Raw genomic sequence first — 18366 nt, 5'->3', positions numbered from 1 at the left:
TAGGCCTGTGGGACTGCCCTATTCAAAATTTAATAATAATAATAATAATAATAATAATAATAATAAGGGGAGTCGGCGAAAGGAAAAGAATGTCTACGGCCATACCACGTTGAAAATACCGGTTCTCGTCCGATCACCGAAGTCAAGCAACGTCGGGCGAGGTTAGTACTTGGATGGGTGACCGCCTGGGAATACCTCGTGCTGTAGACTTTTTTCTTTTCTTTTCTTTTCTTTTCTTTCCTTTTCATTTCATTTCTTCTTCTTCTTTTCTTCTCTTTCTTTGTCTTCCTTGCTGCAAGGCTCAGTTCTTCTTCAGTGTTCGTCGCACAGAAAACAGGACAGTGCTGCGTAGATCTACGTTCTTTTTGATTATTCAGCGGCTTCAGTCTATCTTCCAAGGTGTTGTTTTCTTTCTTCCCCAACCCCTGACCCAGTATGCAATTGCGTATTTGCAGCCGCACGCAGGCAGACGCCCTAGATCCCTGATGGCAGCTATGGACTGTACCTGTGCGCCTAGCATGTATTTGTGTGGGTTATTGTGCGTGCGTTCGCGACACTGGGTGTTTTCAGTATAAGGGGAGTCGGCGAAAGGAAAAGAATGTCTACGGCCATACCACGTTGAAAATACCGGTTCTCGTCCGATCACCGAAGTCAAGCAACGTCGGGCGAGGTTAGTACATGTACTTGGATGGGTGACCGCCTGGGAATACCTCGTGCTGTAGACTTTTTTCTTTTCTTTTCTTTTCTTTTCTTTTCTTTTCTTTCCTTTTCAATTCATTTCTTTTCTTCTTCTTCTTTTCTTCTCTTTCTTTGTCTTCCTTGCTGCAAGGCTCAGTTCTTCTTCAGTGTTCGTCGCACAGAAAACAGGACAGTGCTGCGTAGATCTACGTTCTTTTTGATTATTCAGCGGCTTCAGTCTATCTTCAAAGGTGTTTTTTTCTTTCTTCCCCGAACCCCTGACCCAGCATGCAAGTGCGTATTTGCAGCCGCACGCAGGCAGACGCCCTAGATCCCTGATGGCAGCTATGGACTGTACCTGTGCGCCCAGCATGTATTTGTGTGTGTTATTGTGCGTGCGTGCGCGACACTGGGTGTTTTCAGTATAAGGGGAGTCGGCGAAAGGAAAAGAATGTCTACGGCCACACCACGTTGAAAATACCGGTTCTCGTCCGATCACCGAAGTCAAGCAACGTCGGGCGAGGTTAGTACTTGGATGGGTGACCGCCTGGGAATACCTCGTGCTGTAGACTTTTTTCTTTTCTTTTCTTTTCTTTTCTTTCCTTTTCATTTCATTTCTTTTCTTCTTCTTCTTCTTTTCTTCTCTTTCTTTGTCTTCCTTGCTGCAAGGCTCAGTTCTTCTTCAGTGTTCGTCGCACAGAAAACAGGACAGTGCTGCGTAGATCTACGTTCTTTTTGATTATTCAGCGGCTTCAGTCTATCTTCAAAGGTGTTTTTTTCTTTCTTCCCCGAACCCCTGACCCAGCATGCAATTGCGTATTTGCAGCCGCACGCAGGCAGACGCCCTAGATCCCTGATGGCAGCTATGGACTGTACCTGTGCGCCTAGCATGTATTTGTGTGGGTTATTGTGCGTGCGTGCGCGACACTGGGTGTTTTCAGTATAAGGGGAGTCGGCGAAAGGAAAAGAATGTCTACGGCCATACCACGTTGAAAATACCGGTTCTCGTCCGATCACCGAAGTCAAGCAACGTCGGGCGAGGTTAGTACTTGGATGGGTGACCGCCTGGGAATACCTCGTGCTGTAGACTTTTTTCTTTTCTTTTCTTTTCTTTTCTTTCCTTTTCATTTCATTTCTTCTTCTTCTTTTCTTCTCTTTCTTTGTCTTCCTTGCTGCAAGGCTCAGTTCTTCTTCAGTGTTCGTCGCACAGAAAACAGGACAGTGCTGCGTAGATCTACGTTCTTTTTGATTATTCAGCGGCTTCAGTCTATCTTCCAAGGTGTTGTTTTCTTTCTTCCCCAACCCCTGACCCAGTATGCAATTGCGTATTTGCAGCCGCACGCAGGCAGACGCCCTAGATCCCTGATGGCAGCTATGGACTGTACCTGTGCGCCTAGCATGTATTTGTGTGGGTTATTGTGCGTGCGTTCGCGACACTGGGTGTTTTCAGTATAAGGGGAGTCGGCGAAAGGAAAAGAATGTCTACGGCCATACCACGTTGAAAATACCGGTTCTCGTCCGATCACCGAAGTCAAGCAACGTCGGGCGAGGTTAGTACTTGGATGGGTGACCGCCTGGGAATACCTCGTGCTGTAGACTTTTTTCTTTTCTTTTCTTTTCTTTTCTTTTCTTTTCTTTCCTTTTCAATTCATTTCTTTTCTTCTTCTTCTTTTCTTCTCTTTCTTTGTCTTCCTTGCTGCAAGGCTCAGTTCTTCTTCAGTGTTCGTCGCACAGAAAACAGGACAGTGCTGCGTAGATCTACGTTCTTTTTGATTATTCAGCGGCTTCAGTCTATCTTCAAAGGTGTTTTTTTCTTTCTTCCCCGAACCCCTGACCCAGCATGCAAGTGCGTATTTGCAGCCGCACGCAGGCAGACGCCCTAGATCCCTGATGGCAGCTATGGACTGTACCTGTGCGCCCAGCATGTATTTGTGTGTGTTATTGTGCGTGCGTGCGCGACACTGGGTGTTTTCAGTATAAGGGGAGTCGGCGAAAGGAAAAGAATGTCTACGGCCACACCACGTTGAAAATACCGGTTCTCGTCCGATCACCGAAGTCAAGCAACGTCGGGCGAGGTTAGTACTTGGATGGGTGACCGCCTGGGAATACCTCGTGCTGTAGACTTTTTTCTTTTCTTTTCTTTTCTTTTCTTTCCTTTTCATTTCATTTCTTTTCTTCTTCTTCTTCTTCTTTTCTTCTCTTTCTTTGTCTTCCTTGCTGCAAGGCTCAGTTCTTCTTCAGTGTTCGTCGCACAGAAAACAGGACAGTGCTGCGTAGATCTACGTTCTTTTTGATTATTCAGCGGCTTCAGTCTATCTTCAAAGGTGTTTTTTTCTTTCTTCCCCGAACCCCTGACCCAGCATGCAATTGCGTATTTGCAGCCGCACGCAGGCAGACGCCCTAGATCCCTGATGGCAGCTATGGACTGTACCTGTGCGCCCAGCATGTATTTGTGTGTGTGTTATTGTGCGTGCGTGCGCGACACTGGGTGTTTTCAGTATAAGGGGAGTCGGCGAAAGGAAAAGAATGTCTACGGCCATACCACGTTGAAAATACCGGTTCTCGTCCGATCACCGAAGTCAAGCAACGTCGGGCGAGGTTAGTACTTGGATGGGTGACCGCCTGGGAATACCTCGTGCTGTAGACTTTTTTCTTTTCTTTTCTTTTCTTTTCTTTTCTTTTCTTTCCTTTTCAATTCATTTCTTTTCTTCTTCTTCTTTTCTTCTCTTTCTTTGTCTTCCTTGCTGCAAGGCTCAGTTCTTCTTCAGTGTTCGTCGCACAGAAAACAGGACAGTGCTGCGTAGATCTACGTTCTTTTTGATTATTCAGCGGCTTCAGTCTATCTTCAAAGGTGTTTTTTTCTTTCTTCCCCGAACCCCTGACCCAGCATGCAAGTGCGTATTTGCAGCCGCACGCAGGCAGACGCCCTAGATCCCTGATGGCAGCTATGGACTGTACCTGTGCGCCCAGCATGTATTTGTGTGTGTTATTGTGCGTGCGTGCGCGACACTGGGTGTTTTCAGTATAAGGGGAGTCGGCGAAAGGAAAAGAATGTCTACGGCCACACCACGTTGAAAATACCGGTTCTCGTCCGATCACCGAAGTCAAGCAACGTCGGGCGAGGTTAGTACTTGGATGGGTGACCGCCTGGGAATACCTCGTGCTGTAGACTTTTTTCTTTTCTTTTCTTTTCTTTTCTTTTCTTTCCTTTTCATTTCATTTTTCTTTTCTTCTTCTTCTTCTTTTCTTCTCTTTCTTTGTCTTCCTTGCTGCAAGGCTCAGTTCTTCTTCAGTGTTCGTCGCACAGAAAACAGGACAGTGCTGCGTAGATCTACGTTCTTTTTGATTATTCAGCGGCTTCAGTCTATCTTCAAAGGTGTTTTTTTCTTTCTTCCCCGAACCCCTGACCCAGCATGCAATTGCGTATTTGCAGCCGCACGCAGGCAGACGCCCTAGATCCCTGATGGCAGCTATGGACTGTACCTGTGCGCCCAGCATGTATTTGTGTGTGTGTTATTGTGCGTGCGTGCGTGCGCGACACTGGGTGTTTTCAGTATAAGGGGAGTCGGCGAAAGGAAAAGAATGTCTACGGCCATACCACGTTGAAAATACCGGTTCTCGTCCGATCACCGAAGTCAAGCAACGTCGGGCGAGGTTAGTACTTGGATGGGTGACCGCCTGGGAATACCTCGTGCTGTAGACTTTTTTCTTTTCTTTTCTTTTCTTTTCTTTCCTTTTCATTTCATTTCTTTTCTTCTTCTTCTTTTCTTCTCTTTCTTTGTCTTCCTTGCTGCAAGGCTCAGTTCTTCTTCAGTGTTCGTCGCACAGAAAACAGGACAGTGCTGCGTAGATCTACGTTCTTTTTGATTATTCAGCGGCTTCAGTCTATCTTCAAAGGTGTTTTTTTCTTTCTTCCCCGAACCCCTGACCCAGCATGCAATTGCGTATTTGCAGCCGCACGCAGGCAGACGCCCTATATCCCTGATGGCAGCTATGGCCTGTACCTGTGCGCCTAGCATGTATTTGTGTGGGTTATTGTGCGTGCGTGCGCGACACTGGGTGTTTTCAGTATAAGGGGAGTCGGCGAAAGGAAAAGAATGTCTACGGCCATACCACGTTGAAAATACCGGTTCTCGTCCGATCACCGAAGTCAAGCAACGTCGGGCGAGGTTAGTACTTGGATGGGTGACCGCCTGGGAATACCTCGTGCTGTAGACATTTTTCTTTTCTTTTCTTTTCTTTTCTTTTCTTTCCTTTTCATTTCATTTCTTTTCTTCTTCTTCTTTTCTTCTCTTTCTTTGTCTTCCTTGCTGCAAGGCTCAGTTCTTCTTCAGTGTTCGTCGCACAGAAAACAGGACAGTGCTGCGTAGATCTACGTTCTTTTTGATTATTCAGCGGCTTCAGTCTATCTTCAAAGGTGTTTTTTTCTTTCTTCCCCGAACCCCTGACCCAGCATGCAATTGCGTATTTGCAGCCGCACGCAGGCAGACGCCCTAGATCCCTGATGGCAGCTATGGACTGTACCTGTGCGCCCAGCATGTATTTGTGTGTGTGTTATTGTGCGTGCGTGCGCGACACTGGGTGTTTTCAGTATAAGGGGAGTCGGCGAAAGGAAAAGAATGTCTACGGCCATACCACGTTGAAAATACCGGTTCTCGTCCGATCACCGAAGTCAAGCAACGTCGGGCGAGGTTAGTACTTGGATGGGTGACCGCCTGGGAATACCTCGTGCTGTAGACTTTTTTCTTTTCTTTTCTTTTCTTTTCTTTCCTTTTCATTTCATTTCTTTTCTTCTTCTTCTTCTTTTCTTCTCTTTCTTTGTCTTCCTTGCTGCAAGGCTCAGTTCTTCTTCAGTGTTCGTCGCACAGAAAACAGGACAGTGCTGCGTAGATCTACGTTCTTTTTGATTATTCAGCGGCTTCAGTCTATCTTCAAAGGTGTTTTTTTCTTTCTTCCCCGAACCCCTGACCCAGCATGCAATTGCGTTTTTGCAGCCGCACGCAGGCAGACGCCCTAGATCCCTGATGGCAGCTATGGACTGAACCTGTGCGCCCAGCATGTATTTGTGTGTGTGTGTGTGTGTTATTGTGCGTGCGTGCGCGACACTGGGTGTTTTCAGTATAAGGGGAGTCGGCGAAAGGAAAAGAATGTCTACGGCCATACCACGTTGAAAATACCGGTTCTCGTCCGATCACCGAAGTCAAGCAACGTCGGGCGAGGTTAGTACTTGGATGGGTGACCGCCTGGGAATACCTCGTGCTGTAGACTTTTTTCTTTTCTTTTCATTTCATTTCTTTTCTTCTTCTTCTTTTCTTCTCCTTCTTTGTCTTCCTTGCTGCAAGGCTCAGTTCTTCTTCAGTGTTCGTCGCACAGAAAACAGGACAGTGCTGCGTAGATCTACGTTCTTTTTGATTATTCAGCGGCTTCAGTCTATCTTCAAAGGTGTTTTTTTCTTTCTTCCCCGAACCCCTGACCCAGCATGCAATTGCGTATTTGCAGCCGCACGCAGGCAGACGCCCTAGATCCCTGATGGCAGCTATGGACTGTACCTGTGCGCCCAGCATGTATTTGTGTGTGTGTTATTGTGCGTGCGTGCGCGACACTGGGTGTTTTCAGTATAAGGGGAGTCGGCGAAAGGAAAAGAATGTCTACGGCCATACCACGTTGAAAATACCGGTTCTCGTCCGATCACCGAAGTCAAGCAACGTCGGGCGAGGTTAGTACTTGGATGGGTGACCGCCTGGGAATACCTCGTGCTGTAGACTTTTTTCTTTTCTTTTCTTTTCTTTTCTTTCCTTTTCATTTCATTTCTTTTCTTCTTCTTCTTTTCTTCTCTTTCTTTGTCTTCCTTGCTGCAAGGCTCAGTTCTTCTTCAGTGTTCGTCGCACAGAAAACAGGACAGTGCTGCGTAGATCTACGTTCTTTTTGATTATTCAGCGGCTTCAGTCTATCTTCAAAGGTGTTTTTTTCTTTCTTCCCCGAACCCCTGACCCAGCATGCAATTGCGTATTTGCAGCCGCACGCAGGCAGACGCCCTAGATCCCTGATGGCAGCTATGGACTGTACCTGTGCGCCCAGCATGTATTTGTGTGTGTGTGTTATTGTGCGTGCGTGCGCGACACTGGGTGTTTTCAGTATAAGGGGAGTCGGCGAAAGGAAAAGAATGTCTACGGCCATACCACGTTGAAAATACCGGTTCTCGTCCGATCACCGAAGTCAAGCAACGTCGGGCGAGGTTAGTACTTGGATGGGTGACCGCCTGGGAATACCTCGTGCTGTAGACTTTTTTCTTTTCTTTTCTTTTCTTTTCTTTCCTTTTCATTTCATTTCTTTTCTTCTTCTTCTTTTCTTCTCTTTCTTTGTCTTCCTTGCTGCAAGGCTCAGTTCTTCTTCAGTGTTCGTCGCACAGAAAACAGGACAGTGCTGCGTAGATCTACGTTCTTTTTGATTATTCAGCGGCTTCAGTCTATCTTCAAAGGTGTTTTTTTCTTTCTTCCCCGAACCCCTGACCCAGCATGCAATTGCGTATTTGCAGCCGCACGCAGGCAGACGCCCTATATCCCTGATGGCAGCTATGGCCTGTACCTGTGCGCCTAGCATGTACATGTATTTGTGTGGGTTATTGTGCGTGCGTGCGCGACACTGGGTGTTTTCAGTATAAGGGGAGTCGGCGAAAGGAAAAGAATGTCTACGGCCATACCACGTTGAAAATACCGGTTCTCGTCCGATCACCGAAGTCAAGCAACGTCAGGCGAGGTTAGTACTTGGATGGGTGACCGCCTGGGAATACCTCGTGCTGTAGACATTTTTCTTTTCTTTTCTTTTCTTTTCTTTTCTTTCCTTTTCATTTCATTTCTTTTCTTCTTCTTCTTTTCTTCTCTTTCTTTGTCTTCCTTGCTGCAAGGCTCAGTTCTTCTTCAGTGTTCGTCGCACAGAAAACAGGACAGTGCTGCGTAGATCTACGTTCTTTTTGATTATTCAGCGGCTTCAGTCTATCTTCAAAGGTGTTTTTTTCTTTCTTCCCCGAACCCCTGACCCAGCATGCAATTGCGTATTTGCAGCCGCACGCAGGCAGACGCCCTAGATCCCTGATGGCAGCTATGGACTGTACCTGTGCGCCCAGCATGTATTTGTGTGTGTGTTATTGTGCGTGCGTGCGCGACACTGGGTGTTTTCAGTATAAGAGGAGTCGGCGAAAGGAAAAGAATGTCTACGGCCATACCACGTTGAAAATACCGGTTCTCGTCCGATCACGTCCGATCACCGAAGTCAAGCAACGTCGGGCGAGGTTAGTACTTGGATGGGTGACCGCCTGGGAATACCTCGTGCTGTAGACTTTTTTCTTTTCTTTCCTTTTCATTTCATTTCATTTCTTTTCTTCTTCTTCTTCTTCTTTTCTTCTCTTTCTTTGTCTTCCTTGCTGCAAGGCTCAGTTCTTCTTCATTGTTCATCGCACAGAAAACAGGACAGTGCTGCGTAGATCTACGTTCTTTTTGATTATTCAGCGGCTTCAGTCTATCTTCAAAGGTGTTTTTTTCTTTCTTCCCCGAACCCCTGACCCAGCATGCAATTGCGTATTTGCAGCCGCACGCAGGCAGACGCCCTAGATCCCTGATGGCAGCTATGGACTGTACCTGTGCGCCCAGCATGTATTTGTGTGTGTGTTATTGTGCGTGCGTGCGCGACACTGGGTGTTTTCAGTATAAGGGGAGTCGGCGAAAGGAAAAGAATGTCTACGGCCATACCACGTTGAAAATACCGGTTCTCGTCCGATCACCGAAGTCAAGCAACGTCGGGCGAGGTTAGTACTTGGATGGGTGACCGCCTGGGAATACCTCGTGCTGTAGACTTTTTTCTTTTCTTTTCTTTTCTTTTCTTTCCTTTTCATTTCATTTCTTTTCTTCTTCTTCTTTTCTTCTCTTTCTTTGTCTTCCTTGCTGCAAGGCTCAGTTCTTCTTCAGTGTTCGTCGCACAGAAAACAGGACAGTGCTGCGTAGATCTACGTTCTTTTTGATTATTCAGCGGCTTCAGTCTATCTTCAAAGGTGTTTTTTTCTTTCTTCCCCGAACCCCTGACCCAGCATGCAATTGCGTATTTGCAGCCGCACGCAGGCAGACGCCCTATATCCCTGATGGCAGCTATGGCCTGTACCTGTGCGCCTAGCATGTATTTGTGTGGGTTATTGTGCGTGCGTGCGCGACACTGGGTGTTTTCAGTATAAGGGGAGTCGGCGAAAGGAAAAGAATGTCTACGGCCATACCACGTTGAAAATACCGGTTCTCGTCCGATCACCGAAGTCAAGCAACGTCGGGCGAGGTTAGTACTTGGATGGGTGACCGCCTGGGAATACCTCGTGCTGTAGACATTTTTCTTTTCTTTTCTTTTCTTTTCTTTTCTTTCCTTTTCATTTCATTTCTTTTCTTCTTCTTCTTTTCTTCTCTTTCTTTGTCTTCCTTGCTGCAAGGCTCAGTTCTTCTTCAGTGTTCGTCGCACAGAAAACAGGACAGTGCTGCGTAGATCTACGTTCTTTTTGATTATTCAGCGGCTTCAGTCTATCTTCAAAGGTGTTTTTTTCTTTCTTCCCCGAACCCCTGACCCAGCATGCAATTGCGTATTTGCAGCCGCACGCAGGCAGACGCCCTAGATCCCTGATGGCAGCTATGGACTGTACCTGTGCGCCCAGCATGTATTTGTGTGTGTGTTATTGTGCGTGCGTGCGCGACACTGGGTGTTTTCAGTATAAGGGGAGTCGGCGAAAGGAAAAGAATGTCTACGGCCATACCACGTTGAAAATACCGGTTCTCGTCCGATCACCGAAGTCAAGCAACGTCGGGCGAGGTTAGTACTTGGATGGGTGACCGCCTGGGAATACCTCGTGCTGTAGACTTTTTTCTTTTCTTTTCTTTTCTTTTCTTTTCTTTCCTTTTCATTTCATTTCTTTTCTTCTTCTTCTTCTTTTCTTCTCTTTCTTTGTCTTCCTTGCTGCAAGGCTCAGTTCTTCTTCAGTGTTCGTCGCACAGAAAACAGGACAGTGCTGCGTAGATCTACGTTCTTTTTGATTATTCAGCGGCTTCAGTCTATCTTCAAAGGTGTTTTTTTCTTTCTTCCCCGAACCCCTGACCCAGCATGCAATTGCGTTTTTGCAGCCGCACGCAGGCAGACGCCCTAGATCCCTGATGGCAGCTATGGACTGAACCTGTGCGCCCAGCATGTATTTGTGTGTGTGTGTGTGTGTTGATGTGCGTGCGTGCGCGACACTGGGTGTTTTCAGTATAAGGGGAGTCGGCGAAAGGAAAAGAATGTCTACGGCCATACCACGTTGAAAATACCGGTTCTCGTCCGATCACCGAAGTCAAGCAACGTCGGGCGAGGTTAGTACTTGGATGGGTGACCGCCTGGGAATACCTCGTGCTGTAGACTTTTTTCTTTTCTTTTCTTTTCTTTCCTTTCCTTTTCATTTCATTTCTTTTCTTCTTCTTCTTTTCTTCTCTTTCTTTGTCTTCCTTGCTGCAAGGCTCAGTTCTTCTTCAGTGTTCGTCGCACAGAAAACAGGACAGTGCTGCGTAGATCTACGTTCTTTTTGATTATTCAGCGGCTTCAGTCTATCTTCAAAGGTGTTTTTTTCTTTCTTCCCCGAACCCCTGACCCAGCATGCAATTGCGTTTTTGCAGCCGCACGCAGGCAGACGCCCTAGATCCCTGATGGCAGCTATGGACTGTACCTGTGCGCCCAGCATGTATTTGTGTGTGTGTTATTGTGCGTGCGTGCGCGACACTGGGTGTTTTCAGTATAAGGGGAGTAGGCGAAAGGAAAAGAATGTCTACGGCCATACCACGTTGAAAATACCGGTTCTCGTCCGATCACCGAAGTCAAGCAACGTCGGGCGAGGTTAGTACTTGGATGGGTGACCGCCTGGGAATACCTCGTGCTGTAGACTTTTTTCTTTTCTTTTCTTTTCTTTTCTTTCCTTTTCATTTCATTTCTTTTCTTCTTCTTCTTTTCTTCTCTTTCTTTGTCTTCCTTGCTGCAAGGCTCAGTTCTTCTTCAGTGTTCGTCGCACAGAAAACAGGACAGTGCTGCGTAGATCTACGTTCTTTTTGATTATTCAGCGGCTTCAGTCTATCTTCAAAGGTGTTTTTTTCTTTCTTCCCCGAACCCCTGACCCAGCATGCAATTGCGTATTTGCAGCCGCACGCAGGCAGACGCCCTATATCCCTGATGGCAGCTATGGCCTGTACCTGTGCGCCTAGCATGTATTTGTGTGGGTTATTGTGCGTGCGTGCGCGACACTGGGTGTTTTCAGTATAAGGGGAGTCGGCGAAAGGAAAAGAATGTCTACGGCCATACCACGTTGAAAATACCGGTTCTCGTCCGATCACCGAAGTCAAGCAACGTCGGGCGAGGTTAGTACTTGGATGGGTGACCGCCTGGGAATACCTCGTGCTGTAGACATTTTTCTTTTCTCTTCTTTTCTTTTCTTTTCTTTCCTTTTCATTTCATTTCTTTTCTTCTTCTTCTTTTCTTCTCTTTCTTTGTCTTCCTTGCTGCAAGGCTCAGTTCTTCTTCAGTGTTCGTCGCACAGAAAACAGGACAGTGCTGCGTAGATCTACGTTCTTTTTGATTATTCAGCGGCTTCAGTCTATCTTCAAAGGTGTTTTTTTCTTTCTTCCCCGAACCCCTGACCCAGCATGCAATTGCGTATTTGCAGCCGCACGCAGGCAGACGCCCTAGATCCCTGATGGCAGCTATGGACTGTACCTGTGCGCCCAGCATGTATTTGTGTGTGTGTTATTGTGCGTGCGTGCGCGACACTGGGTGTTTTCAGTATAAGGGGAGTCGGCGAAAGGAAAAGAATGTCTACGGCCATACCACGTTGAAAATACCGGTTCTCGTCCGATCACCGAAGTCAAGCAACGTCGGGCGAGGTTAGTACTTGGATGGGTGACCGCCTGGGAATACCTCGTGCTGTAGACTTTTTTCTTTTCTTTTCTTTTCTTTTCTTTTCTTTCCTTTTCATTTCATTTCTTTTCTTCTTCTTCTTCTTTTCTTCTCTTTCTTTGTCTTCCTTGCTGCAAGGCTCAGTTCTTCTTCAGTGTTCGTCGCACAGAAAACAGGACAGTGCTGCGTAGATCTACGTTCTTTTTGATTATTCAGCGGCTTCAGTCTATCTTCAAAGGTGTTTTTTTCTTTCTTCCCCGAACCCCTGACCCAGCATGCAATTGCATTTTTGCAGCCGCACGCAGGCAGACGCCCTAGATCCCTGATGGCAGCTATGGACTGAACCTGTGCGCCCAGCATGTATTTGTGTGTGTGTGTGTGTGTTGATGTGCGTGCGTGCGCGACACTGGGTGTTTTCAGTATAAGGGGAGTCGGCGAAAGGAAAAGAATGTCTACGGCCATACCACGTTGAAAATACCGGTTCTCGTCCGATCACCGAAGTCAAGCAACGTCGGGCGAGGTTAGTACTTGGATGGGTGACCGCCTGGGAATACCTCGTGCTGTAGACTTTTTTCTTTTCTTTTCTTTTCTTTCCTTTCCTTTTCATTTCATTTCTTTTCTTCTTCTTCTTTTCTTCTCTTTCTTTGTCTTCCTTGCTGCAAGGCTCAGTTCTTCTTCAGTGTTCGTCGCACAGAAAACAGGACAGTGCTGCGTAGATCTACGTTCTTTTTGATTATTCAGCGGCTTCAGTCTATCTTCAAAGGTGTTTTTTTCTTTCTTCCCCGAACCCCTGACCCAGCATGCAATTGCGTTTTTGCAGCCGCACGCAGGCAGACGCCCTAGATCCCTGATGGCAGCTATGGACTGTACCTGTGCGCCCAGCATGTATTTGTGTGTGTGTTATTGTGCGTGCGTGCGCGACACTGGGTGTTTTCAGTATAAGGGGAGTAGGCGAAAGGAAAAGAATGTCTACGGCCATACCACGTTGAAAATACCGGTTCTCGTCCGATCACCGAAGTCAAGCAACGTCGGGCGAGGTTAGTACTTGGATGGGTGACCGCCTGGGAATACCTCGTGCTGTAGACTTTTTTCTTTTCTTTTCTTTTCTTTTCTTTCCTTTTCATTTCATTTCTTTTCTTCTTCTTCTTTTCTTCTCTTTCTTTGTCTTCCTTGCTGCAAGGCTCAGTTCTTCTTCAGTGTTCGTCGCACAGAAAACAGGACAGTGCTGCGTAGATCTACGTTCTTTTTGATTATTCAGCGGCTTCAGTCTATCTTCAAAGGTGTTTTTTTCTTTCTTCCCCGAACCCCTGAGTGGCCCTGACCCAGCATGCAATTGCGTATTTGCAGCCGCACGCAGGCAGACGCCCTAGATCGCTGATGGCAGCTATGGACTGTACCTGTGCGCCTAGCATGTATTTGTGTGGGTTATTGTGCGTGCGTGCGCGACACTGGGTGTTTTCAGTATAAGGGGAGTCGGCGAAAGGAAAAGAATGTCTACGGCCATACTACGTTGAAAATACCGGTTCTCGTCCGATCACCGAAGTCAAGCAACGTCGGGCGAGGTTAGTACTTGGATGGGTGACCGCCTGGGAATACCTCGTGCTGTAGACTTTTTTCTTTTCTTTTCTTTTCTTTTCTTTTCTTTCCTTTTCAATTCATTTCTTTTCTTCTTCTTCTTTTCTTCTCTTTCTTTGTCTTCCTTGCTGCAAGGCTCAGTTCTTCTTCAGTGTTCGTCGCACAGAAAACAGGACAGTGCTGCGTAGATCTACGTTCTTTTTGATTATTCAGCGGCTTCAGTCTATCTTCAAAGGTGTTTTTTTCTTTCTTCCCCGAACCCCTGACCCAGCATGCAATTGCGTTTTTGCAGCCGCACGCAGGCAGACGCCCTAGATCCCTGATGGCAGCTATGGACTGTACCTGTGCGCCCAGCATGTATTTGTGTGTGTGTTATTGTGCGTGCGTGCGCGACACTGGGTGTTTTCAGTATAAGGGGAGTAGGCGAAAGGAAAAGAATGTCTACGGCCATACCACGTTGAAAATACCGGTTCTCGTCCGATCACCGAAGTCAAGCAACGTCGGGCGAGGTTAGTACTTGGATGGGTGACGCCCTAGATCCCTGATGGCAGCTATGGACTGTACCTGTGCGCCCAGCATGTATTTGTGTGTGTGTGTGTGTGTTATTGTGCGTGCGTGCGCGACACTGGGTGTTTTCAGTATAAGGGGAGTCGGCGAAAGGAAAAGAATGTCTACGGCCATACCACGTTGAAAATACCGGTTCTCGTCCGATCACCGAAGTCAAGCAACGTCGGGCGAGGTTAGTACTTGGATGGGTGACCGCCTGGGAATACCTCGTGCTGTAGACTTTTTTCTTTTCTTTTCTTTTCTTTTCTTTCCTTTTCATTTCATTTCTTTTCTTCTTCTTCTTCTTTTCTTCTCTTTCTTTGTCTTCCTTGCTGCAAGGCTCAGTTCTTCTTCAGTGTTCGTCGCACAGAAAACAGGACAGTGCTGCGTAGATCTACGTTCTTTTTGATTATTCAGCGGCTTCAGTCTATCTTCAAAGGTGTTTTTTTCTTTCTTCCCCGAACCCCTGACCCAGCATGCAATTGCGTATTTGCAGCCGCACGCAGGCAGACGCCCTAGATCCCTGATGGCAGCTATGGACTGTACCTGTGCGCCCAGCATGTATTTGTGTGTGTGTGGGTTATTGTGCGTGCGTGCGCGACACTGGGTGTTTTCAGTATAAGGGGAGTCGGCGAAAGGAAAAGAATGTCTACGGCCATACCACGTTGAAAATACCGGTTCTCGTCCGATCACCGAAGTCAAGCAACGTCGGGCGAGGTTAGTACTTGGATGGGTGACCGCCTGGGAATACCTCGTGCTGTAGACTTTTTTCTTTTCTTTTCTTTTCTTTTCTTTCCTTTTCATTTCATTTCTTTTCTTCTTCTTCTTCTTCTTTTCTTCTCTTTCTTTGTCTTCCTTGCTGCAAGGCTCAGTTCTTCTTCAGTGTTCGTCGCACAGAAAACAGGACAGTGCTGCGTAGATCTACGTTCTTTTTGATTATTCAGCGGCTTCAGTCTATCTTCAAAGGTGTTTTTTTCTTTCTTCCCCGAACCCCTGACCCAGCATGCAATTGCGTATTTGCAGCCGCACGCAGGCAGACGCCCTAGATCCCTGATGGCAGCTATGGACTGTACCTGTGCGCCCAGCATGTATTTGTGTGTGTGTGTGTGTGTTATTGTGCGTGCGTGCGCGACACTGGGTGTTTTCAGTATAAGGGGAGTCGGCGAAAGGAAAAGAATGTCTACGGCCATACCACGTTGAAAATACCGGTTCTCGTCCGATCACCGAAGTCAAGCAACGTCGGGCGAGGTTAGTACTTGGATGGGTGACCGCCTGGGAATACCTCGTGCTGTAGACTTTTTTCTTTTCTTTTCTTTTCTTTTCTTTCCTTTTCATTTCATTTCTTTTCTTCTTCTTCTTCTTCTTCTTTTCTTCTCTTTCTTTGTCTTCCTTGCTGCAAGGCTCAGTTCTTCTTCAGTGTTCGTCGCACAGAAAACAGGACAGTGCTGCGTAGATCTACGTTCTTTTTGATTATTCAGCGGCTTCAGTCTATCTTCAAAGGTGTTTTTTTCTTTCTTCCCCGAACCCCTGACCCAGCATGCAATTGCGTATTTGCAGCCGCACGCAGGCAGACGCCCTAGATCCCTGATGGCAGCTATGGACTGTACCTGTGCGCCCAGCATGTATTTGTGTGTGTGTGGGTTATTGTGCGTGCGTGCGCGACACTGGGTGTTTTCAGTATAAGGGGAGTCGGCGAAAGGAAAAGAATGTCTACGGCCATACCACGTTGAAAATACCGGTTCTCGTCCGATCACCGAAGTCAAGCAACGTCGGGCGAGGTTAGTACTTGGATGGGTGACCGCCTGGGAATACCTCGTGCTGTAGACTTTTTTCTTTTCTTTTCTTTTCTTTTCTTTTCTTTCCTTTTCATTTCATTTCTTTTCTTCTTCTTCTTCTTTTCTTCTCTTTCTTTGTCTTCCTTGCTGCAAGGCTCAGTTCTTCTTCAGTGTTCGTCGCACAGAAAACAGGACAGTGCTGCGTAGATCTACGTTCTTTTTGATTATTCAGCGGCTTCAGTCTATCTTCAAAGGTGTTTTTTTCTTTCTTCCCCGAACCCCTGACCCAGCATGCAATTGCGTATTTGCAGCCGCACGCAGGCAGACGCCCTAGATCCCTGATGGCAGCTATGGACTGTACCTGTGCGCCCAGCATGTATTTGTGTGTGTGTGGGTTATTGTGCGTGCGTGCGCGACACTGGGTGTTTTCAGTATAAGGGGAGTCGGCGAAAGGAAAAGAATGTCTACGGCCATACCACGTTGAAAATACCGGTTCTCGTCCGATCACCGAAGTCAAGCAACGTCGGGCGAGGTTAGTACTTGGATGGGTGACCGCCTGGGAATACCTCGTGCTGTAGACTTTTTTCTTTTCTTTTCTTTTCTTTTCTTTCCTTTTCATTTCATTTCTTTTCTTCTTCTTCTTCTTCTTTTCTTCTCTTTCTTTGTCTTCCTTGCTGCAAGGCTCAGTTCTTCTTCAGTGTTCGTCGCACAGAAAACAGGACAGTGCTGCGTAGATCTACGTTCTTTTTGATTATTCAGCGGCTTCAGTCTATCTTCAAAGGTGTTTTTTTCTTTCTTCCCCGAACCCCTGACCCAGCATGCAATTGCGTATTTGCAGCCGCACGCAGGCAGACGCCCTAGATCCCTGATGGCAGCTATGGACTGTACCTGCTCGCCCAGCATGTATTTGTGTGTGTGTGTGTGTGTTATTGTGCGTGCGTGCGCGACACTGGGTGTTTTCAGTATAAGGGGAGTCGGCGAAAGGAAAAGAATGTCTACGGCCATACCACGTTGAAAATACCGGTTCTCGTCCGATCACCGAAGTCAAGCAACGTCGGGCGAGGTTAGTACTTGGATGGGTGACCGCCTGGGAATACCTCGTGCTGTAGACTTTTTTCTTTTCTTTTCTTTTCTTTTCTTTCCTTTTCATTTCATTTCTTTTCTTCTTCTTCTTCTTCTTCTTTTCTTCTCTTTCTTTGTCTTCCTTGCTGCAAGGCTCAGTTCTTCTTCAGTGTTCGTCGCACAGAAAACAGGACAGTGCTGCGTAGATCTACGTTCTTTTTGATTATTCAGCGGCTTCAGTCTATCTTCAAAGGTGTTTTTTTCTTTCTTCCCCGAACCCCTGACCCAGCATGCAATTGCGTATTTGCAGCCGCACGCAGGCAGACGCCCTAGATCCCTGATGGCAGCTATGGACTGTACCTGTGCGCCCAGCATGTATTTGTGTGTGTGTGTGTTATTGTGCGTGCGTGCGCGACACTGGGTGTTTTCAGTATAAGGGGAGTCGGCGAAAGGAAAAGAATGTCTACGGCCATACCACGTTGAAAATACCGGTTCTCGTCCGATCACCGAAGTCAAGCAACGTCGGGCGAGGTTAGTACTTGGATGGGTGACCGCCTGGGAATACCTCGTGCTGTAGACTTTTTTCTTTTCTTTTCTTTTCTTTTCTTTCCTTTTCATTTCATTTCTTTTCTTCTTCTTCTTCTTCTTCTTTTCTTCTCTTTCTTTGTCTTCCTTGCTGCAAGGCTCAGTTCTTCTTCAGTGTTCGTCGCACAGAAAACAGGACAGTGCTGCGTAGATCTACGTTCTTTTTGATTATTCAGCGGCTTCAGTCTATCTTCAAAGGTGTTTTTTCTTTCTTCCCCGAACCCCTGACCCAGCATGCAATTGCGTATTTGCAGCCGCACGCAGGCAGACGCCCTAGATCCCTGATGGCAGCTATGGACTGTACCTGTGCGCCCAGCATGTATTTGTGTGTGTGTGTTATTGTGCGTGCGTGCGCGACACTGGGTGTTTTCAGTATAAGCGGAGTCGGCGAAAGGAAAAGAATGTCTACGGCCCTGCCACGTTGAAAATACCGGTTCTCGTCCGATCACCGAAGTCAAGCAACGTCGGGCGAGGTTAGTACTTGGATGGGTGACCGCCTGGGAATACCTCGTGCTGTAGACTTTTTTCTTTTCTTTTCTTTTCTTTTCTTTCCTTTTCATTTCATTTCTTTTCTTCTTCTTCTTCTTTTCTTCTCTTTCTTTGTCTTCCTTGCTGCAAGGCTCAGTTCTTCTTCAGTGTTCGTCGCACAGAAAACAGGACAGTGCTGCGTAGATCTACGTTCTTTTTGATTATTCAGCGGCTTCAGTCTATCTTCAAAGGTGTTTTTTTCTTTCTTCCCCGAACCCCTGACCCAGCATGCAATTGCGTATTTGCAGCCGCACGCAGGCAGACGCCCTAGATCCCTGATGGCAGCTATGGACTGTACCTGTGCGCCCAGCATGTATTTGTGTGTGTGTGTGTTATTGTGCGTGCGTGCGCGACACTGGGTGTTTTCAGTATAAGGGGAGTCGGCGAAAGGAAAAGAATGTCTACGGCCATACCACGTTGAAAATACCGGTTCTCGTCCGATCACCGAAGTCAAGCAACGTCGGGCGAGGTTAGTACTTGGATGGGTGACCGCCTGGGAATACCTCGTGCTGTAGACTTTTTTCTTTCCTTTTCTTTTCTTTTCTTTCCTTTTCATTTCATTTCTTTTCTTCTTCTTCTTCTTCTTTTCTTCTCTTTCTTTGTCATCCTTTGCTGCAAGGCTCAGTTCTTCTTCAGTGTTCGTCGCACAGAAAACAGGACAGTGCTGCGTAGATCTACG

General features: G+C 46.9%; 33 non-coding genes and 3 pseudogenes across 33 annotated transcripts; all 36 read left to right on the top strand.

Moving 5' to 3' along the window:
* The first annotated feature begins 91 nt into the window (after window positions 1–91).
* Window positions 92–210, top strand: LOC135807481 (5S ribosomal RNA). Its single transcript, XR_010551759.1, has one exon. It is a non-coding gene; the product is annotated as a 5S ribosomal RNA (ribosomal RNA).
* A 390-nt stretch (window positions 211–600) lies between these two features.
* LOC135807754 (5S ribosomal RNA) lies at window positions 601–725 on the top strand (annotated as a pseudogene).
* A 406-nt stretch (window positions 726–1131) lies between these two features.
* Window positions 1132–1250, top strand: LOC135807684 (5S ribosomal RNA). The gene has a single exon (XR_010551954.1). It is a non-coding gene; the product is annotated as a 5S ribosomal RNA (ribosomal RNA).
* A 399-nt stretch (window positions 1251–1649) lies between these two features.
* On the top strand, window positions 1650–1768 carry LOC135807480 (5S ribosomal RNA). The gene has a single exon (XR_010551758.1). It is a non-coding gene; the product is annotated as a 5S ribosomal RNA (ribosomal RNA).
* A 390-nt stretch (window positions 1769–2158) lies between these two features.
* LOC135807477 (5S ribosomal RNA) lies at window positions 2159–2277 on the top strand. The gene has a single exon (XR_010551756.1). It is a non-coding gene; the product is annotated as a 5S ribosomal RNA (ribosomal RNA).
* A 406-nt stretch (window positions 2278–2683) lies between these two features.
* Window positions 2684–2802, top strand: LOC135807683 (5S ribosomal RNA). The gene has a single exon (XR_010551953.1). It is a non-coding gene; the product is annotated as a 5S ribosomal RNA (ribosomal RNA).
* Window positions 2803–3206: 404 nt separating this feature from the next.
* LOC135807476 (5S ribosomal RNA) lies at window positions 3207–3325 on the top strand. Its single transcript, XR_010551755.1, has one exon. It is a non-coding gene; the product is annotated as a 5S ribosomal RNA (ribosomal RNA).
* A 406-nt stretch (window positions 3326–3731) lies between these two features.
* Window positions 3732–3850, top strand: LOC135807682 (5S ribosomal RNA). The gene has a single exon (XR_010551952.1). It is a non-coding gene; the product is annotated as a 5S ribosomal RNA (ribosomal RNA).
* Window positions 3851–4262: 412 nt separating this feature from the next.
* On the top strand, window positions 4263–4381 carry LOC135807475 (5S ribosomal RNA). Its single transcript, XR_010551754.1, has one exon. It is a non-coding gene; the product is annotated as a 5S ribosomal RNA (ribosomal RNA).
* Window positions 4382–4777: 396 nt separating this feature from the next.
* Window positions 4778–4896, top strand: LOC135807655 (5S ribosomal RNA). Its single transcript, XR_010551927.1, has one exon. It is a non-coding gene; the product is annotated as a 5S ribosomal RNA (ribosomal RNA).
* A 403-nt stretch (window positions 4897–5299) lies between these two features.
* LOC135807474 (5S ribosomal RNA) lies at window positions 5300–5418 on the top strand. Its single transcript, XR_010551753.1, has one exon. It is a non-coding gene; the product is annotated as a 5S ribosomal RNA (ribosomal RNA).
* Window positions 5419–5827: 409 nt separating this feature from the next.
* Window positions 5828–5946, top strand: LOC135807473 (5S ribosomal RNA). Its single transcript, XR_010551752.1, has one exon. It is a non-coding gene; the product is annotated as a 5S ribosomal RNA (ribosomal RNA).
* Window positions 5947–6324: 378 nt separating this feature from the next.
* Window positions 6325–6443, top strand: LOC135807472 (5S ribosomal RNA). The gene has a single exon (XR_010551751.1). It is a non-coding gene; the product is annotated as a 5S ribosomal RNA (ribosomal RNA).
* Window positions 6444–6843: 400 nt separating this feature from the next.
* On the top strand, window positions 6844–6962 carry LOC135807471 (5S ribosomal RNA). The gene has a single exon (XR_010551750.1). It is a non-coding gene; the product is annotated as a 5S ribosomal RNA (ribosomal RNA).
* Window positions 6963–7364: 402 nt separating this feature from the next.
* LOC135807731 (5S ribosomal RNA) lies at window positions 7365–7483 on the top strand. Its single transcript, XR_010551998.1, has one exon. It is a non-coding gene; the product is annotated as a 5S ribosomal RNA (ribosomal RNA).
* A 403-nt stretch (window positions 7484–7886) lies between these two features.
* On the top strand, window positions 7887–8015 carry LOC135807751 (5S ribosomal RNA; annotated as a pseudogene).
* A 394-nt stretch (window positions 8016–8409) lies between these two features.
* Window positions 8410–8528, top strand: LOC135807470 (5S ribosomal RNA). Its single transcript, XR_010551749.1, has one exon. It is a non-coding gene; the product is annotated as a 5S ribosomal RNA (ribosomal RNA).
* A 396-nt stretch (window positions 8529–8924) lies between these two features.
* Window positions 8925–9043, top strand: LOC135807654 (5S ribosomal RNA). The gene has a single exon (XR_010551926.1). It is a non-coding gene; the product is annotated as a 5S ribosomal RNA (ribosomal RNA).
* Window positions 9044–9446: 403 nt separating this feature from the next.
* LOC135807469 (5S ribosomal RNA) lies at window positions 9447–9565 on the top strand. The gene has a single exon (XR_010551748.1). It is a non-coding gene; the product is annotated as a 5S ribosomal RNA (ribosomal RNA).
* Window positions 9566–9979: 414 nt separating this feature from the next.
* Window positions 9980–10098, top strand: LOC135807468 (5S ribosomal RNA). Its single transcript, XR_010551747.1, has one exon. It is a non-coding gene; the product is annotated as a 5S ribosomal RNA (ribosomal RNA).
* Window positions 10099–10496: 398 nt separating this feature from the next.
* LOC135807466 (5S ribosomal RNA) lies at window positions 10497–10615 on the top strand. Its single transcript, XR_010551745.1, has one exon. It is a non-coding gene; the product is annotated as a 5S ribosomal RNA (ribosomal RNA).
* A 396-nt stretch (window positions 10616–11011) lies between these two features.
* LOC135807653 (5S ribosomal RNA) lies at window positions 11012–11130 on the top strand. The gene has a single exon (XR_010551925.1). It is a non-coding gene; the product is annotated as a 5S ribosomal RNA (ribosomal RNA).
* A 403-nt stretch (window positions 11131–11533) lies between these two features.
* LOC135807465 (5S ribosomal RNA) lies at window positions 11534–11652 on the top strand. The gene has a single exon (XR_010551744.1). It is a non-coding gene; the product is annotated as a 5S ribosomal RNA (ribosomal RNA).
* Window positions 11653–12066: 414 nt separating this feature from the next.
* On the top strand, window positions 12067–12185 carry LOC135807464 (5S ribosomal RNA). The gene has a single exon (XR_010551743.1). It is a non-coding gene; the product is annotated as a 5S ribosomal RNA (ribosomal RNA).
* A 398-nt stretch (window positions 12186–12583) lies between these two features.
* On the top strand, window positions 12584–12702 carry LOC135807463 (5S ribosomal RNA). The gene has a single exon (XR_010551742.1). It is a non-coding gene; the product is annotated as a 5S ribosomal RNA (ribosomal RNA).
* Window positions 12703–13108: 406 nt separating this feature from the next.
* Window positions 13109–13227, top strand: LOC135807685 (5S ribosomal RNA). Its single transcript, XR_010551955.1, has one exon. It is a non-coding gene; the product is annotated as a 5S ribosomal RNA (ribosomal RNA).
* Window positions 13228–13630: 403 nt separating this feature from the next.
* Window positions 13631–13751, top strand: LOC135807762 (5S ribosomal RNA; annotated as a pseudogene).
* A 109-nt stretch (window positions 13752–13860) lies between these two features.
* On the top strand, window positions 13861–13979 carry LOC135807461 (5S ribosomal RNA). Its single transcript, XR_010551741.1, has one exon. It is a non-coding gene; the product is annotated as a 5S ribosomal RNA (ribosomal RNA).
* Window positions 13980–14384: 405 nt separating this feature from the next.
* Window positions 14385–14503, top strand: LOC135807460 (5S ribosomal RNA). The gene has a single exon (XR_010551740.1). It is a non-coding gene; the product is annotated as a 5S ribosomal RNA (ribosomal RNA).
* Window positions 14504–14915: 412 nt separating this feature from the next.
* LOC135807459 (5S ribosomal RNA) lies at window positions 14916–15034 on the top strand. Its single transcript, XR_010551739.1, has one exon. It is a non-coding gene; the product is annotated as a 5S ribosomal RNA (ribosomal RNA).
* A 411-nt stretch (window positions 15035–15445) lies between these two features.
* LOC135807458 (5S ribosomal RNA) lies at window positions 15446–15564 on the top strand. The gene has a single exon (XR_010551738.1). It is a non-coding gene; the product is annotated as a 5S ribosomal RNA (ribosomal RNA).
* A 410-nt stretch (window positions 15565–15974) lies between these two features.
* Window positions 15975–16093, top strand: LOC135807457 (5S ribosomal RNA). The gene has a single exon (XR_010551737.1). It is a non-coding gene; the product is annotated as a 5S ribosomal RNA (ribosomal RNA).
* A 412-nt stretch (window positions 16094–16505) lies between these two features.
* Window positions 16506–16624, top strand: LOC135807456 (5S ribosomal RNA). The gene has a single exon (XR_010551736.1). It is a non-coding gene; the product is annotated as a 5S ribosomal RNA (ribosomal RNA).
* A 411-nt stretch (window positions 16625–17035) lies between these two features.
* LOC135807454 (5S ribosomal RNA) lies at window positions 17036–17154 on the top strand. The gene has a single exon (XR_010551734.1). It is a non-coding gene; the product is annotated as a 5S ribosomal RNA (ribosomal RNA).
* A 408-nt stretch (window positions 17155–17562) lies between these two features.
* Window positions 17563–17681, top strand: LOC135807737 (5S ribosomal RNA). The gene has a single exon (XR_010552004.1). It is a non-coding gene; the product is annotated as a 5S ribosomal RNA (ribosomal RNA).
* A 405-nt stretch (window positions 17682–18086) lies between these two features.
* Window positions 18087–18205, top strand: LOC135807453 (5S ribosomal RNA). The gene has a single exon (XR_010551733.1). It is a non-coding gene; the product is annotated as a 5S ribosomal RNA (ribosomal RNA).
* The last annotated feature ends 161 nt before the right edge of the window (window positions 18206–18366 follow it).

This window comes from Sycon ciliatum, chromosome 1 (genome assembly GCF_964019385.1).
Source record: "Sycon ciliatum chromosome 1, ocSycCili1.1, whole genome shotgun sequence".
Taxonomy (NCBI): Eukaryota; Metazoa; Porifera; class Calcarea; order Leucosolenida; family Sycettidae; genus Sycon; species Sycon ciliatum.
The sequence above is the reverse complement of the archived record's forward strand: the minus strand, read 5'-3'. Positions and strand labels throughout refer to the sequence as shown.